We start from the raw sequence: 16,207 nt of genomic DNA, 5'->3' as shown, positions 1-16,207 counted from the left end.
AGAACACTTGTCATACCTTAGTGTGGAGGCAAGCAGTAGAGTTTAGCAGTGGAACATGCAAGACACCTCAGCAGTTTTTCATCTCCCCAGAGTTAAAAGACTTGGGGAACATGAGTAAGTGAAATGTGGGCATATATGAGTGAATACATCAGATGTCAGAGGACTGAATTTATTTATGTCAAAAGAGAGCAGAGAATGCTATCCATTTATTACTCTTGTTTTTGAAATTGCTTTTCCCTCTATTATTTTGTTATTTTATTGTCTTTGATCATTGTAGAAGCGTCAGAAATTACAGAAAAGCAGAAAAATTATAGATGGTGATGGATGACGATGTAATCGTGTGACAGTAAAATGCTTTATTGAGTACTGAGCTCCCTGCTGGATTATAGAAAGAACACATGAATAGATAAAAGCACAACGATTTTCTTTTCACTGTGTCTCGGGAGAAAACAATGCAGATCAGCATAGATGGAAGCAAATGAGATTAGTTAAAAGAAGGAACTTAAATAACATAGACCGAGGCAGATTAATGATTACGAAAGAGATGACTCACCTAATAAAAACATAAATGAGAAAAAAGTGTTGTTTCATCTGAGACTTTATTGGTCTTTTTCCTGAGGTGATTTTATGCTTTAGGAAGGAATCACACAGTATAGAATGAGACAGAGAGTTGATAATTATATGGTTAGCTGAATTAAATGATTCTAGATCCCAAATTGAATATTTCATTTTTGTTTTCTAGGTCAACTGTCTACATAGTTTCACTGAACTGAGTTGGTTATAAAAACTCTACTATGCTATTAGGAGACTGCTAATCTCCATGAAATAGGTAGAACTACCATGCAAGAATATGCTGTGTGCAGGGACATACAATAAGTTTTAAAGTATTGATAAAACTTTTAGGGTCATGTAACCTACTCACACACTTAATCACTGTAAGATATAATATAGAAAGTGCGTGGAAAACGTAAATTTCAGACATGAAAAAAGAGGTCATACGCACACATGTATGTGCAATAACCTAGCTTTTAAGGAGTCATGGTTAAACATAGATTCTATCTGACTTATCCAATTTCATAGTAGTAGAACAAAGAACTTCTTTGGAGAAAGAAGCTTTTACTCAAGACATGCTTTTCTGAATCTTTCTGAGTTGAGCAAAAAAGGAAACCAGAAAGGCCCAGAAATCACAGTGTGTGTATTTATTAGGATTGATTCACTAGTGTGTTTGGTTTTCCATCCTACATAAAGGCATGGGCTTTACCTAGAGGGTAAGAATTACCTGCAGTTCCTGCTCTCTTTTTTTTAGTTAAGTCCGTAGAATGATGCATTGGGCATACAGAACAGCAGTCGCCAAATGCCCTTGAAAACTCAGGCAAATAGACCACATCACATTTCATTATGTGACCCTGATGAGGCATGACATTTATATTGGGATAAGAAATGCCAATATAATTGAAGGTATTGGAAATGCCCCTTTGAGGAAAGGTGATGAATTATCCATTGCCTTAATCTAAGAAAAGAAGATGGAGAAAAAGTAAAGGAGGGGTTTGATTTCATACGCGAGTGGTTCAATAGATAGCATCTTAATGGATTTTGCGTGGCATGTTCCTAGCTGTTCTTGTGGCCTCTTTTTGGTAAAGAGAGTCAAATGAACAAGCTCGAAAGTCTTCCTATTTTAAAGTGGATGAATGGAAAATGAGGAGATTGCACAGTGGAGGCTGTCTGTGCCTGTTAGTAACACTGCCTGGGTTTCTTCCAACTGAAAACAGTATAGAGCTCAGATTATGAAATTGCTCTGCTCTGAGGGGTAGTTTTGGTTAGTGGCATAAACTCTGGTGCTAGACAGCTTGGTTTCAAATGTTAGTTCCTCTCCTTAATAGCTATGTGACCTTGAGCAAAGTATTTAACCTCTCTTAGTTCTCATTGTCCTCATCCATAAAATGGACACCACAATAAATCATACTTCAGAGTTTTGTTTCAAATATTAAATAAATTGATACTATGAAGGTTTTTAGAGCATTTTGTGGCACAATGTAAGCCCTCCATAGATGTTAATTGCTATGGAGATGTATTTTTCCAAAATAAAAACTGCTTTATTATTTTTCATCTGATGATGAAACTGATATGTGTTTATTCTTTAGGAGATAGATTTTAGAGATAGAAAAAAGAGAAAAAGTTATTTGGAATCAATTTACCCTCAGATAACTTGGAAGGATAATTTAGGTATTATCCTTCAAGACAGTTTTTTTTGTGTAAAACACACATAATGTATAAAAATATGTCACGCGCATATCTCATTGGGCCACTCTTCTGCTACTCCATTCCACCAGTAAAATAAAAATGCAAATTAACCTGTGACACCGTCATCTATCTCAATCCAATGGTCCTCAGAGATAGCATCTTCTAGAAAGTTCTTGAGTTCCTCACCCCCTTCTGAATCCCCATTATTATTGTACTCTATGCTCACTTCATGGGGCCCTTAACACATTTGCTTCCTCATTCAGGATATATTTATTGAATACTTTTTCTGTGTCAGGTATCGCATGAGGTTTGATGTAATAGTGGTCCCTGACTTGATGGAACTTAAATCTTTGGGGAGAAAAAAAATGCACTAATCAAATACACAATTTATAAACAGTGGTAAATCTTATAAGGAATGTTCCAGAGTAATTGCTCTGTAAGAAATTCATCTATAGGATGAATTATAAACAACAATAGGAACTGTGATTGCAGAGAGGCTATACGTGTTACAAACCCAGTTATTGTAAGAATAACAATTAGGAGGAGAGAGGAGGATAGGAGGAAGGGAAGGAGAGATAGAAAGAGAGAATGTGAAAACACTAAGATGTTTTTCAAAACATCCTTTTTCAAAAAAGAGGAGGGTGAGTTGTCTACTTTTTCTAACACAATATCTTGTGGCTATATAAAGTTTAATAATTATATTTTCAAGTTATTTTCTTACTGTTGATAATAATTATAATTAAATTAATAATTTTAAATAAAAATAACAGTAGTACACAATTCACATTTTTAGGGAAATATTTCTCTCATTTCTCTTCTTTCTATGAACCAAACCATCTATCATAATACATTCTTAGAAAGATGTCTGAAATCATGTTTACCTAACATTAATGCTTTCTGTTTAGTGCTGAAATTGTACAATTGTTTTCATTTCATTCTTGTTCTTTCCTTTATATGTAAATTTTAGGTAAGTATATATCAGCTTTTAAGAAAAGTGGTTTTCCTAAGAAAAAGAGATTGAAGCAATTATGCCCAAATGGTTGTAACAAAAACTCTCTTGAAAGTTGTCTTGAAGATTAAAAATGAGGTATGTAAGGTGCTTGGTACAAAGCCTGAAATACAGTGAGTGCTACATAGGATAACTCTAACTCACTTGTGGGTTTTTGCATTTAATGGACAAAGAGATAGGAGAGGCTGCATGGACGATGGCTGACACAGTTTGGAGCATTTAAGCTTGAAATTCAAGATGATGATGATATACAAGAGGAAGTTCAGAGAATAAGGTTATAAAATAGTTTAATAGCATGAGTATGGAAAGAGAAATGGAGCAAGGAATAACAATACATCGGGAAAAGCTTGCTTACAAACCGTCTTCACCATCACTCTTGTTTATACTACAGAGGGAAGATGGGAGCCTCTACTGCTTTGTATTCAAGGATTTGCATACTGTATTTTTCTTATCTCCTCTGTTAAAGAAGTCTTTAAGGTCTTATAATATAATCTCTTATTTTTTCTTTTAATACTTTCATAGTTCTGTTTATTACATTTAGGTTTTAAATCCATCTGTAAATGCGATTATGCTTGTGCCATAAAGGATTATATCTTTTTTTCTAAATGGATACCAGTGCTCCCATCACCATATACTGAAATAGCCATGTTTTCTTCATCTACTTGAAATGCTACCTTGATTATGGTAAGATTTCCATGTCATTGTAGTAAGTTTTCATATATACATGGTCTGGTTTTGACCTGTATTCTGTTCCATAATAAATTTGTCTAGTGCCTTGCCAATACTACCTTTGATTACTGCAAATTTGTATGACTCTACATAAGGCTAGTAAGAATGGAAAAGGGAAGATGGATTGGAGGCTTTTTTTAAAAGCAAGTGAAATTGACAGAATGCTGTGGCTGTTTGTATGCTGATGGTGAGAGAGCAGAATAAAGGGTGACTCCCAGATATCGAGTTGTTTCTATTTGATGGATTATTGTCTTACTGTTGGAGAGGGGAAAAATGTTCTTATAACTGGGCTCAGAATTAAATTGGCATGAGACAGATCAACAGGAGAAAACCTAGTGTAATTTCATATGTGTGGGGAATTTGCATAAGCATGAGACTCCAAAGACAGTCAGGCAAAATGAATAATATATGTCATCCTGAATTAAGGAGGAGATATGGGGTCTGGAACATCAAAGGGAAGAAAAGCAATTCACAGATACGGAAGAGTAAATGTTTCGTGAACAAATGTTTGCTGGACTGTTCAGAAACAATGGGAGAGAGGCAAGAATTTTAACAAACAGACTTTGCTAAATTCCTCCCTGTCTACCACCTCTGGTTCAAATTATTAGACTGTGGTTATCTATGGTGGCAACTCTCTTACTGGAGCAGGTCCTCTCTCTAAATTATTTTTAGGCAATTAGGAGGAAGGTTAAAGCTGCTTCTTGTTTTCGGTTTAAAATAATCTGCCATGCTGAAGTGGCGCATTTTGGGGGGACCTACTTGTAGCCCCTACAACATCAAGGGAAAACAGGTGCAGGAGGAATAAAGAAACAGAAAGAAGAGCTATTATGTGAGGATGGATGGTAAATCAAATTTGAACATGCTGTATTTCACTTTCCTGCAAGGTATGCAGGTAGAGCAGACTTGCAGGTCTTGAAGTTGCAACTGGAGATTTAATTTTATGAGTCATCACATGCAGATTGCAGTTAAACTATGAGAATGAATGAAATGATTCTAGCAGAGAAGAATGCAAGCAGTGGCTGAAGTAGTCTTCAGTATCACACCTGGGGTGGCTTCCTCTTGTGGCTGATACAATTTTCCCTGTAACACTCTGGCAGGTTCCTCAGGCAGCCTTAGCTTATTGGTACAATCTCTACACACTGCTTTGGGTCTTTTGAATCTCCATACTTGAACCTATAAGTTCTACAAAATATTCTTACAGTATTTCTGTGATAATGTATCATCTTCAGTATTCTCTGTTTTCTTATTCCAGGAAAATTATTAGTTGGCTATAGAAACTCTAAGATGAATTTCACCGTGTCGTATTTTTCCTACCTTATTTTTTGTCTTCTAAAGAAATTCTAGAGGCACTTGGGTGGCTCAGTCAGTTAAGCATCTGCCTTTGGCTCAGGTCATGATCCCAGGGTCCTGGGATGGAGCCTTTGTATTGGGCTCCCTGCTTAAAAAGGAGTCTGCTTCTCCCTCTGCTTCCCTCCATTTGTGCTCTTGCTCTCTCTCTCTCTCTTTCTCTCTCAGTAAATAAATAAAATCCTTTTTAAAAGTTGAAATTCTACTTTCTAGGAATGTCTCTCATATTTAAATATATATATATATATTTATTTTATTTATTCATGAGACACACAGAGAGGAGAGAGAGAAAGGCAGAGACACAGGCAGAGGGAGAAGCAGGCTCCCCGCAGGGAGCCTGACGTGGGACTCGATCCCGGGTTTCCAAGATCATGCCCTGGACTGAAGGCGGTGCTAAGCCGCTGAGCCACCCAGGCTGCCTCATATTTATATTTTAACCCTTCCATTGACTCTTTTAGCAATCCTGTTTTTATTAGCTCTTTCTTGTTCTCTAATTATTACATTACCATGACATCTTGATTGTGTTATAGTGAAGAAATATTTTCTTACATCTCTCTTAGGATAGTAATTGCAAGTATTAATGAATTTTCTCCAATTTTTTTTCATTTCATTTCTTTTCTTTTTTTTATTTTTTTTTCATTTTTTTCTCCTTTGTCTCTTTCAAGGCAGGTTTTCTTCAGATGCCTGATGAGCCATGGTCTTCCTTTATTCAAGTTCAAGGGATGGAAAGCTGAATGAACTCTGACTTGCATTTTGCTTTAGGGTGATGGTGCTGAATTAATGGTTTGATGGATGATCAGAACATGCCAGATTATGGAGATCTTTCATGTGGAGCTATTAGTATTTCCCTTTATTTACTTATATCAGTGAAATTTTTGCTTTTAGTGAAGGGTCTTCGAATATTTCCCTCTTGCAGTAAGACATAACACCTGGAATGGGTAGTGACTCCTTCTAGATTTAGAGACTTAGAGAAAACGTTTATTATCAGTTCTTCTTTTCACTTCTGTCCTCTTTCCTGACTTCACTGTACTTGACGTTTTGGATTTCTAAACCATCTTGGTTAGACAAGGCAATCTCAATTTCTCTCTCCCTCATTTATATCCCTTTTAGGCACTTCAAACTGTGGTTTATTTTACTGTTTCATTAAGTATCACTTTATCTGTCTTAGCGCCTTCATTTGTTGAAATCTTCTGTTTTCTGATGACTGTTCCTGTTCCTTACTACCATTATGGTTTTGTACATTTCTCCTCCCCTTTGCTGGCATCTGTGATGGGAGAGATAATAAATATATACAACCATATTCTAGGAATTTCACATAGGACAGCATATGATACAAATAATTATCAACTTATGCAGTTATCCCAAGAGCTCAGAATTAGGGAATTAGGAAGGCTGCTAGCAGAATTTAAGAAACCAGGAGGTGCAAAGATTACAGACAGTTGCCACTAATGTTCTCAGATGCCCACAACACAAAAGCGAACAGTTCGTAGCAAAATTTTCAGTGTATTATGGGTTTTGCCAAATGCATAATGCCATGTACCTGCCATTGCAGTATCATGAAGAAAAGAAGTACATTCTTTTTTTTTTTTTAAGAAGTACACTCTTATTGAAAAAAATTATACATATTGGATAATATGAGGATAGGTAGAATTTCTAATTTCATCGTTGTTTCTAGTTTCCCACAGAGGCTAGAAACAGTGTACTGATATGGAAGGCATCCGTTCAATAAAATGTATATGTGTGTATGTGTGTGCACTTTTTTTCAACATGAAGATATGAGTTAAGGTAACCATTCAGGATTCTATAACAATAAATAACTGTGATTTGGAAATTTATTTTTCTTCATAAAAACAAACAAGGAAGATTTTCCTATTATGGTATTATCATATGGCATCTATCTATCATATTAATGGCAATCCTGGCTTGTACTTTTTGTCTCTAAAATGTTACAGGGGATTAAGAGGCTGGCTATATAGACTCCTTCATTGTATTTTAACAGTAACCTTGCAGATGTTATTATGGAGTATTCTAACATTTATGATCTTTCACCAGTTCCCTGTTAGCTTCATTCCATAAAAGAGCTTCTTATAGAAATACTTTTTAGTAGGTCTTATTTATTTTATCTTTTCTTCCCCCAGGAAACAAGTTAAGAGTATAGATGGCATTTTCTGAGGATTTTACTTTCATTTATATCTTTATATATTTGGATAGACAATGTTCACAATAATAGTGCTAAAATCCCAAAACAAAAAGAGGAATATTTTATAAAGGATAAATAACTCTTAAGGGGATTTATCATTTAACTCTGAAGGCTTTCTTCCTTTTCTTTCTTTCTTTCTTTCTTTCTTTCTTTCTTTCTTTCTTTCTTTCTTCACTTTTCATTATTTTGGTTTAGGAGACTGCTTATAGAATTGTCTTCTCTTAGTATAATATAAAATCAGCAGATTAAATGCAAAAAAGTAAATAAAAATAAAACCAGGAGTGTCCACAGTTTATTACACTACTCATTTTTATCATACTCAAGTGGAATTTTAATGATTCTGATACAGGAGTGAGAGCAATCACCGTCACTTAAAATGCTCAGAGCTTTAGTTACACGTTCAGGAGCTTTTAAAATCTCACCACTTTTTCAAATGTCCTTTATTTTATTTTATTTTATTTTAAAGATTTATTCACTTATTTGAGAGAGAGAGCGCATGCAAAAGTGGGAGGAGCAGAGGGACAGGAAGAGAAAATCTCAAGCAGACTCCATGCTGAGCACTGAGTCTAAGGCGGGTTCAATCTCAGGACCCTGAGATCATGATCTGAGCTGAAACAGGAGTCAGTTGCTTAACTGACTGCACCACCCAGGTGCCCTCAGGTGACCTTTAAACATCAACTTTTGGCCCCTTGCTTTTTCATGGGTTTGGCTAACTGAGGGTCAGTTGTAGGGTATTTCCTTGTGATTTTTCTATACTTCAAACAGAGGATCTAAACCCAACAATCTGTAAAACAGCAGATTTGGAGAATCTTACTAAGTTTCTGTCCAGAACAGTCATACTTGTACAAACATTTTATATCAACATGATTACAGTCAGTTGTAATACTGTGTTCCAAACCTAGAAATGAGAATTATGTAACTTAACTTCTTTGTGAATATGTCATCTCCTTCCCTTCAGATGAAAAAATGGCCTTCATTATAAGTACCTATATCCAGACCTCATCTAAATCCAAGAACAAAACACTGAAGTTAGGAATCTGGTATTATTTTTATGTTAGTTATTTAACTCAGTATTTATGGAGTGGAAGACAGTGTGCTCATCAAATAATCTGACTTCAGTGGTCTCACAGCTAGCTAGTGAGAGAGACCAGCCCAGAAATAAGAAAATAAGAGCAATATAATATTCTAAATGGAAGCTAGAGATAGTACCCTAGGGCTGGGAAAGGGTTATTGAGGAGGAAGCGAATGAGGAAACGCTTCTGAGAGGAGGTATTAGCAGAGCTGGCTATTTACAGATGTGAAAGATTTATTTTGGTTGATAAAGGATAGATTGAAGGAGGGTTTCATGGTTTGGGGGGCAAAGAGTGCATATTGGAATCACAGGTATATTAGCTAAGGCCAGGTATGTGGAGGAATCTGAGTATTTTAGTGTTGCTAAAACAAAACAATACGTCATGGAGCAATGAGAAATAAACCAGAGGGGCTGGCTGAGAGGGATCAGCTCCAAAGGAACTAATAATCCTGTTGTGATGCTCAGGGTGGGAGGGGCTCAAAGGGCTCAAAAGATACTGAAGTATGTTCAGCAAGGGAGAGAAATGGATGGAATTGTGCTTTTCAAAGATTACTCTGTTGGTTGCACAAAAAACAAGTTTAAGAGGCAAAAGATAAATTAAAATGTTTTAATAGCCAAAGTAAGACCTCAGAACCTGTCCAAAGGTGGCCAGAAAGGAGGCAAGGTACATTAGATCTAAAAAATTAGAAAGTAAAAATCAGTATTACTTGCTGCTTCTTTGGTTGCTGAGAGTGAGAGACAGGAATGATGTCTGTAATTCTAGCTAGGTTTCCTGGGTGGATGATTGTACTGTTGGGGGTGGGGAGAGAAGAAAATAGGACAAGAGTAGCCTGGCTGGTTCATTGAGTGAAGTATGTGACTCTTGGTTTTGGGGTTGTGAGTTCAAGCCCCACGATGGGTGCAGAGATTACTTAAAAATAAAATCTTAAAAAAACATGAGCTGGTTTGAGGGGGAAGATAGTTAAATTTGAGCATGTTGCCTTTGAGTTTCCTGTGAGATACACAGTCTGCAAAGACTGGTAAGCATTGAAGTGTACACGTTGCAGCTGGAGGTACATACATAGAAGTAATCAGATATAAGCTGCTGTTAAATCTGTAAGAGTGAATGAGTTTATTCTGTGAAAGAGAGGTGGGCTGGGATCCTAGAAACACTAAATTTTAATAGATGCATGACAGAAGAAGAGTCCTGTAGAATATTCTTCGTGGAAGGGGCAAGAAACTACCCTCCTGGGTTTTTTTTTTTTTTTTTTTTTATGATAGTCATACAGAGAGAGAGAGAGAGGCAGAGACACAGGCAGAGGGAGAAGCAGGCTCCATGCACCGGGAGCCCGACGTGGGATTCGATCCCGGGTCTCCAGGATCGCGCCCTGGGCCAAAGGCAGGCGCCAAACTGCTGCGCCACCCAGGGATCCCCAGCCTCCTGGTTTTTGAGGATCTATAGCCTCAGTTTCATTTTGGGAAAATTTTTGTTGCCAATTTCTGTTGATTTTATGACGTTCTTTTAAAGTTTTCTCATGACTAAATTCTACCAACATACTTTAGGCCTCTAAGGCATATGAGCTTTCAGATGCCTCATTGCAGATGACCCACATGACTGCATGTGAAGATAAGCATATCCTAACACTTGTGTTTTGTTACTTTTCAAGTTCTAAACTTTTGGATATTTGCTGGATTGATTACCAGTCTCTATCTCAATCTTGCATAACACCTTCATACCTTTTCCTGTCATCATCTCAGTGTCCGTTAGTTTCTAATTTCTTCTGTGCAAAGACTTTGCTTTCATCAAGCATGAGCTGTCATTCAATTACCTATCTCTATCATAGAAGAGCCCACTATTTTTTTTTTTTGAGCCCACTATTTTTATTCATCTTAAAGTATGGCTAAAATTTCAATTCTAAAACAATTATTTATATATGTAAGAAAGGTTTTCTGGTGAGATGTTAAATGTGCTATCCAACGAAATCTTTAGATAAACACTGAACTTTAATAAAATGGGTGTAAGTTCTCCCCATCCATAGAAAGTCATAATATCAAAGTAGAAATTTGTGTGTCTGCATACACATGCATGTATGCTGCTGTGCACACATGACAGCTTGCATGTGCAAAATGTTGACCACCAAATGCAGTTGTAAATGAAAAGTCATAGTCTAAAAACTGGAAAGGATACTTTATTTTAAAGAGACAGAAACTCGGGCCAGAAAGATAAGGTAAGTTGCCAAACATTGAGAGCAGAGCTCAGAACTTGAGCCCCTTAACTTCTCTTTTGGAATATATCATTGTGCTTTCAAATTAGAGATACATAGAATCATAGAATGAGAAGAATCTGTGATTATTCAGAGCTCACTTACAGCACAGTCACCTAATCTAAACACTCTGCTGTCTCTCTTGCAGGGGAAATTCACACACTGATCACTGATGTTGGCCATGTACTTTCTATGAATTGTGTCACTGCTGCTGCTCCTCCTCTTTCTCTGTCATTCATATATGACAGACATAGAGCAGAGTTTCAGTATAAACTTCTATTTGGGGGGTTCATGCTTCCAATTCTCAGTATTGCCTATAAGCCTCATTTGGAAAAGACATTTATTTTTTTTAAAGATTTTTATTTATTTATTCATGAGAGAGAGAGAGAGAGAGAGAGAGGCAGAGACACAGGCAGAGGGAGAGGCAAGCTCCCTGTGAGGAGCTCGATGCAGGATTAGATCCCAGGACCCCCAGGATTGCGACCTGAGCCAAAGGCAGATGCTCAACCACTGAGCTACCCTTTTCCACCCTGGAAAAGACATTTAATATAGGCCAGTGATCTTTTGTATTTTGAGTTGAGCTAGAAAATGCAGTGATGATGACTTCAAGGAAGACTCCGTATTTTACTGACAATGAAGAAGTCAGGCATTTTTTAGGAGGAGAAGTCGGAATATGATTCATACATAAATTGGTACTTTTACAAGTTTTTGACATGGCAGTTACCCAGGTTTTATACTGAAATCAGTTGAAAGGCAATGAGCAGCCACTGAAGGGCTTCTTATCACCCTATGGTATCATTAGGAAAATTGTACAGCGAGGATACGGAAGTTCATGGTACTTCCTTCTTTTATTAGTGTTTGTATATTGTCTTTATTCACTTCTCTTTTCTTCCCTTCTTTACCTCTCATCTCTTACCTCCCCTCCATCTTGGTTTCATTGTTAAACTTTTACCTTTTCTTTTCCCATTTGTAAATGATTTTGCTTTTTTCTGTTATCACCCTCTCCATGCTGTGGTATTTGATGCGGATGGCATAGAGTAGAGGATCACAGCACAGGCTCTGCGGTCAAACTTCCTGGCTTTGAGGCCTAGCTCCACAACTTACTGGTTCACCTTGGGGAAGTCACCTAACTTTAGGCTCTTTCAATTTTCTTATCTTTTATGGATAATTCTTTCTACTGCCTAAGAGTTATTATGTGGATGAAGTGAGAAAATATATGAAAGTGCTTAGGACAAGGCATGGTACCTAGCTACTTTTATATGTGCAATATATGCATATTTTATTATATATAATACATCATGTGTGATATACTATATATGCAGTTTTTTATATATACAATTATTGTTACTGGAAAGGAGACTGGGCTGGGTTGTTTTAGACCAGTATTTTTTTTTAGATTTTGTTTATTTATTCATGAGAGATACAGAGACACAGGCAGAGGGAGAAGCAGGCTCCACGCAGGGAGCCCGACGTGGGACTTGATCCTGGGTCCCCAGGATCATACTCTGGGCTGAAGGCGGCGCCAAACTGCTAAGCCACCAGGCCTGCCCTAGACCAGTTTTTATAATTTATTTATCTTTGGTTTGAAGGAAGGTGTGAGAAATGAACTACAGAGATGTGTGCACACCTTAAAGACATTAGCCACACTGATTTCCCCTTGTTCTCTCTCTCTGCACAGACTCCTATGCAAATGTGTCATTGTTTCTAAGTGTTTGGAGCTTACATGAAACAGCAGAGGGAAGTACCTCTGTGTGAGCAGAAATTTCATTGGTAGACTACTAAGGTTTTATTTTTTTGTGATTTTATACTACAGCTTTTTTTTTTTTAAGATAGTAAATGTAACAGATATTTTCAGTCTATAATATGATATAAGAGAATCCTACTCAATCAAAAGGTGTATGGTCCCTTCCCTCCAAGAGCTGTTAGCCTTCTGAGAAAGCTAAATAATAGGCAGTTTGGAATATATGACTGTATTTGTTGATGCCACTGATCTTTGTGATGTCCTACATGAACCTTTTCCCCCTCTTCTTACTCCTTGATAATGACTTCACAACTGTAATTACCTCTTTATATTTGTTGAGTTGCTTCTTGCCGTCTATGAATATTGTAGCATTCTGGACAGAGCTAAATTTTAGAATGTCTTAGGAATGTGTTAGTTGTCCAATCTTACTCCCTTTCCCCACAGTCTTTGTTTTAATTTATTTTGTTTTGTTTTGTGTGTTTCCTGTAGGTGGAAATAACCCAGGCAAGAGAATAACATTTGATATAGAACCAAATATGCTTATTTAGGAGAAAATACTTAAAGCGAAAAGGCTATGGTCTTCTTTTTTTTTTTTTTTTAAGAATTTTATTTATTCATGAGACACACAGAGAGAGAGAGAGAGAGAGAGAGAGAGAGACACAGGCAGAGGGAGAAGCAGGCTCCATGCAGGGAGCCTGACGTGGGACTCAATCCCAGGTCTCCAGGATCACACCCCGGGCTTCAGGAGGTGCTAAACCACTGCGCCACCGGGGCTGCCCGAAAAGGCTATGGTCTTAATGAGCATCCTTTGGTTGAGAATTTGGTTATTTTCAAATGTTACCATTAAAATTGTATTCCATGTAATAGGTTTGTAACCTTGTCCTGGCAAGGCACAAAAGGGTCTCTGGTTGCCTATGCTTTCCCCTATGTATGGTTTGCTCTTAGCGGGTGGCTAAGATGTGACCAAGAGTGATTCATCTTTTTCCCAACAGAAAGGGAAGCTCTGGACAACAGTACCCTAAAAGTACTGTAAAGAATTATGATTATAGGTACAAAATTCTAAGAAGAAATAAGCCATGGGCAGCCCGGATGGCTCAGTGGTTTAGCGCCACCTTCAGCCCAGGGCGTGATCCTGGAGACCCGGGATCGAGTCCCATGTCAGACTCCCTGCATGGAGCCTGCTTCTCCCTCTGCCTGTGTCTCTGCCCCTCTGCCTGTGGTATAATTCCTCAGGGTCTCTCTCTAGGTCTATCATGAATAAATAAATAAAATCTTAAAAAAAATAGAAATAAGCCAAACACAAGACCACCAACCAACATTTTCACTTTTAAACCAGTGGGATATAGACACCATAGATATATGTATATTTTGTGTGTAGCTATATAATATACATATTCATGTATATATATAAAATAACACAGGGGACAATATGTGTGTGTGTGTGTGTGTATATATATATATATGTATATGTATTGGCCTCTGTTATTTTAAATTATATTTTTAAGACTTTATTTTATTCTTTTTTTTAAGATTTTATTTATATATTCATGAGAGACACACAGAGAGAGGCAGAGACACAGGCAGAAGGAGTAGCAGGTTCCCTATGGGGAGCCTGATACGGGATTAGATCCCAGGCCCCCAGGATCCAACCTGAGCCAAAGGCAGATGCTTAACCACTGAGCCACCCAGGCGTTCCTACTTTGTTCAGCTAAAATAAAGTATTCTACTTCATAGAGAGAAGGGAGTTTTCTTTATGAAATTTCAGTTATTAAAGAATTCCAGGTTCATCTAATTTTAAGTAGGAATGTTAAAGAAGCTAAAAGCACCTTATTGCTTAAAATATTACCTCATATGTCTTGAAGTTAATGAAACAAGAGTGCACATTTAGGGTACTGAGAGAGTTAATGCCAGTGTTTATTATCTGACAAATTACTTAGGGACTGACTCTGGCATTGTGAAATAGGTCATTATAAGGTGACATTAGTCTTGAATGAACATACACATAATATCACCTATACCAATAATATATAATTGGTCATTCTGCTTTTTATTACCTCATACCCTAAATGCCAATTTGAATGATTAAGAACATGGATAAAATGTCCATGAAGTGTAAGGCTCTGCGTAATAGTTGGATATAATCAAAATGAGAGCTGATTAATTCATTTGGTCAAAGTTACAATAAAATAAATGACATGGAATGTAGCTGTACACAACTTTAATTAGGATATTGTCATTCTGTGTCCAAAGGTGGAGTCTTCAGCCACCCAGCAGGCTCATCAGCATTTACCTTTTATTAACAGAAAAAAATGGATGAGAGGGTAAAGACAGATGATGACGTCTCACTTCACTATGAAAAAAGCAGGCTGCAGCTTGTGTTCTGCTGGTGACATTAGCACGTTTGTCCTTTTATACAATACACTTGTACCAAAAAAGAGGTATTGATTCCTGTGTGTGTGTATGGTGAACTATGTCTTTATATTAGAAAAAATCAAAGAGAATTATGCTTAGATCCTAATAAAATAGGAAATTTGTGGCTGATAGAAGCTACAGATTGGTAAATGAATCCAGTGTTGTACTTTGTGAAATTTAAGGAATTCACTTCAAGAAGTAAAGACAGGTAACTTCAAAGAGGACCTGTTTGCGGTTTGGTGAATAGAGTGGATTAGGCATTCAAAATCTATTTCTAAATGAATGATAAAATATAGCACTTAAAATATAATCAGAGTTTATTTTCTACAACATATATAGTATATACTATAGTATATATAGTATAGTATGTTTATTTTCTACAACATATATAGTATGTTCCAACATATATAGTATGTTCTACAACATATATAGTATAGTATAGTATAGGATATTAAGTGTGGCCGCCTGAACCACCATCGTGCTGCATCTGGTTGTTTGTCATCATCCAAAAGACAATGAAGAAACTTCAATACAGTGGTATAATTCCTCAGGGTATAATTTTACTGCTGAAGAAAGGACATCTGTAGGTTTTTGATAAGCCTAGAAAGTGTCTTAAAATCAGAAATTGTACAGATTTATTTTGGTGTGGATTAAACTAAATACACAGGATTACATGGTTTCGGGGTCAGAGACATCTTAGACAATCATGCCAAGATGATTATAGTATATAGGCTTTTTAAAAAATAGGTATGACTTGCAAGAAAAATGTGGAACCTACTAATTCTTCCTCAATCTTCAAAATAATGGTGATATAATATATCATTTATATTTCATTTTGATTGTTTAACTTTTGTGTATCAATTTGTATAATACTAAAGGTAGTCATCTTAAGATATTGTAGTGTTCTATATGTTAACTATACTGTAATTAAAATAAAATAAAAAAAGATCTTTTAGTGGTATTTAAGAAATCCCTTTAAGACTGAAAACATGTCAGAATAAAATCTTGCCATTTATATTCCATACTTTGGTACTAGCTTTGATTTCTTCAAGTGAAAATTAATGTACCTAAAAAGGTTAGGAGTCCTGTGCTTTCAGAATGTGCTGTCTCTTTTATAATATTCATTTAATTTAATTAATTGTTTTTGGAATTATTTGTCTAAAATCTGTATTCTCCCTTTCACTAGAAGCTTTATCAAGGCAGAGAGCATTGT

The 16,207-nt window shown here is 36.5% G+C and overlaps 1 protein-coding gene and 1 long non-coding RNA gene across 10 annotated transcripts in view; one reads left to right on the top strand and one right to left on the bottom strand.

Moving 5' to 3' along the window:
* Window positions 1–16,207, top strand: part of PDE4D (phosphodiesterase 4D) — a 1,385,565-nt gene that overhangs the window by 396,413 nt on the left and 972,945 nt on the right. The window lies entirely within an intron of this gene.
* LOC144314129 (uncharacterized) overlaps window positions 1–16,207 on the bottom strand; it is a 107,397-nt gene that overhangs the window by 48,648 nt on the left and 42,542 nt on the right. The window lies entirely within an intron of this gene.

Source organism: Canis aureus, chromosome 5 (assembly GCF_053574225.1).
Source record: "Canis aureus isolate CA01 chromosome 5, VMU_Caureus_v.1.0, whole genome shotgun sequence".
In the NCBI taxonomy this organism is placed as follows: domain Eukaryota; kingdom Metazoa; phylum Chordata; class Mammalia; order Carnivora; family Canidae; genus Canis; species Canis aureus.
Note: the sequence above shows the minus strand (reverse complement) of the source record. Positions and strands in the feature narration are given on the sequence as shown.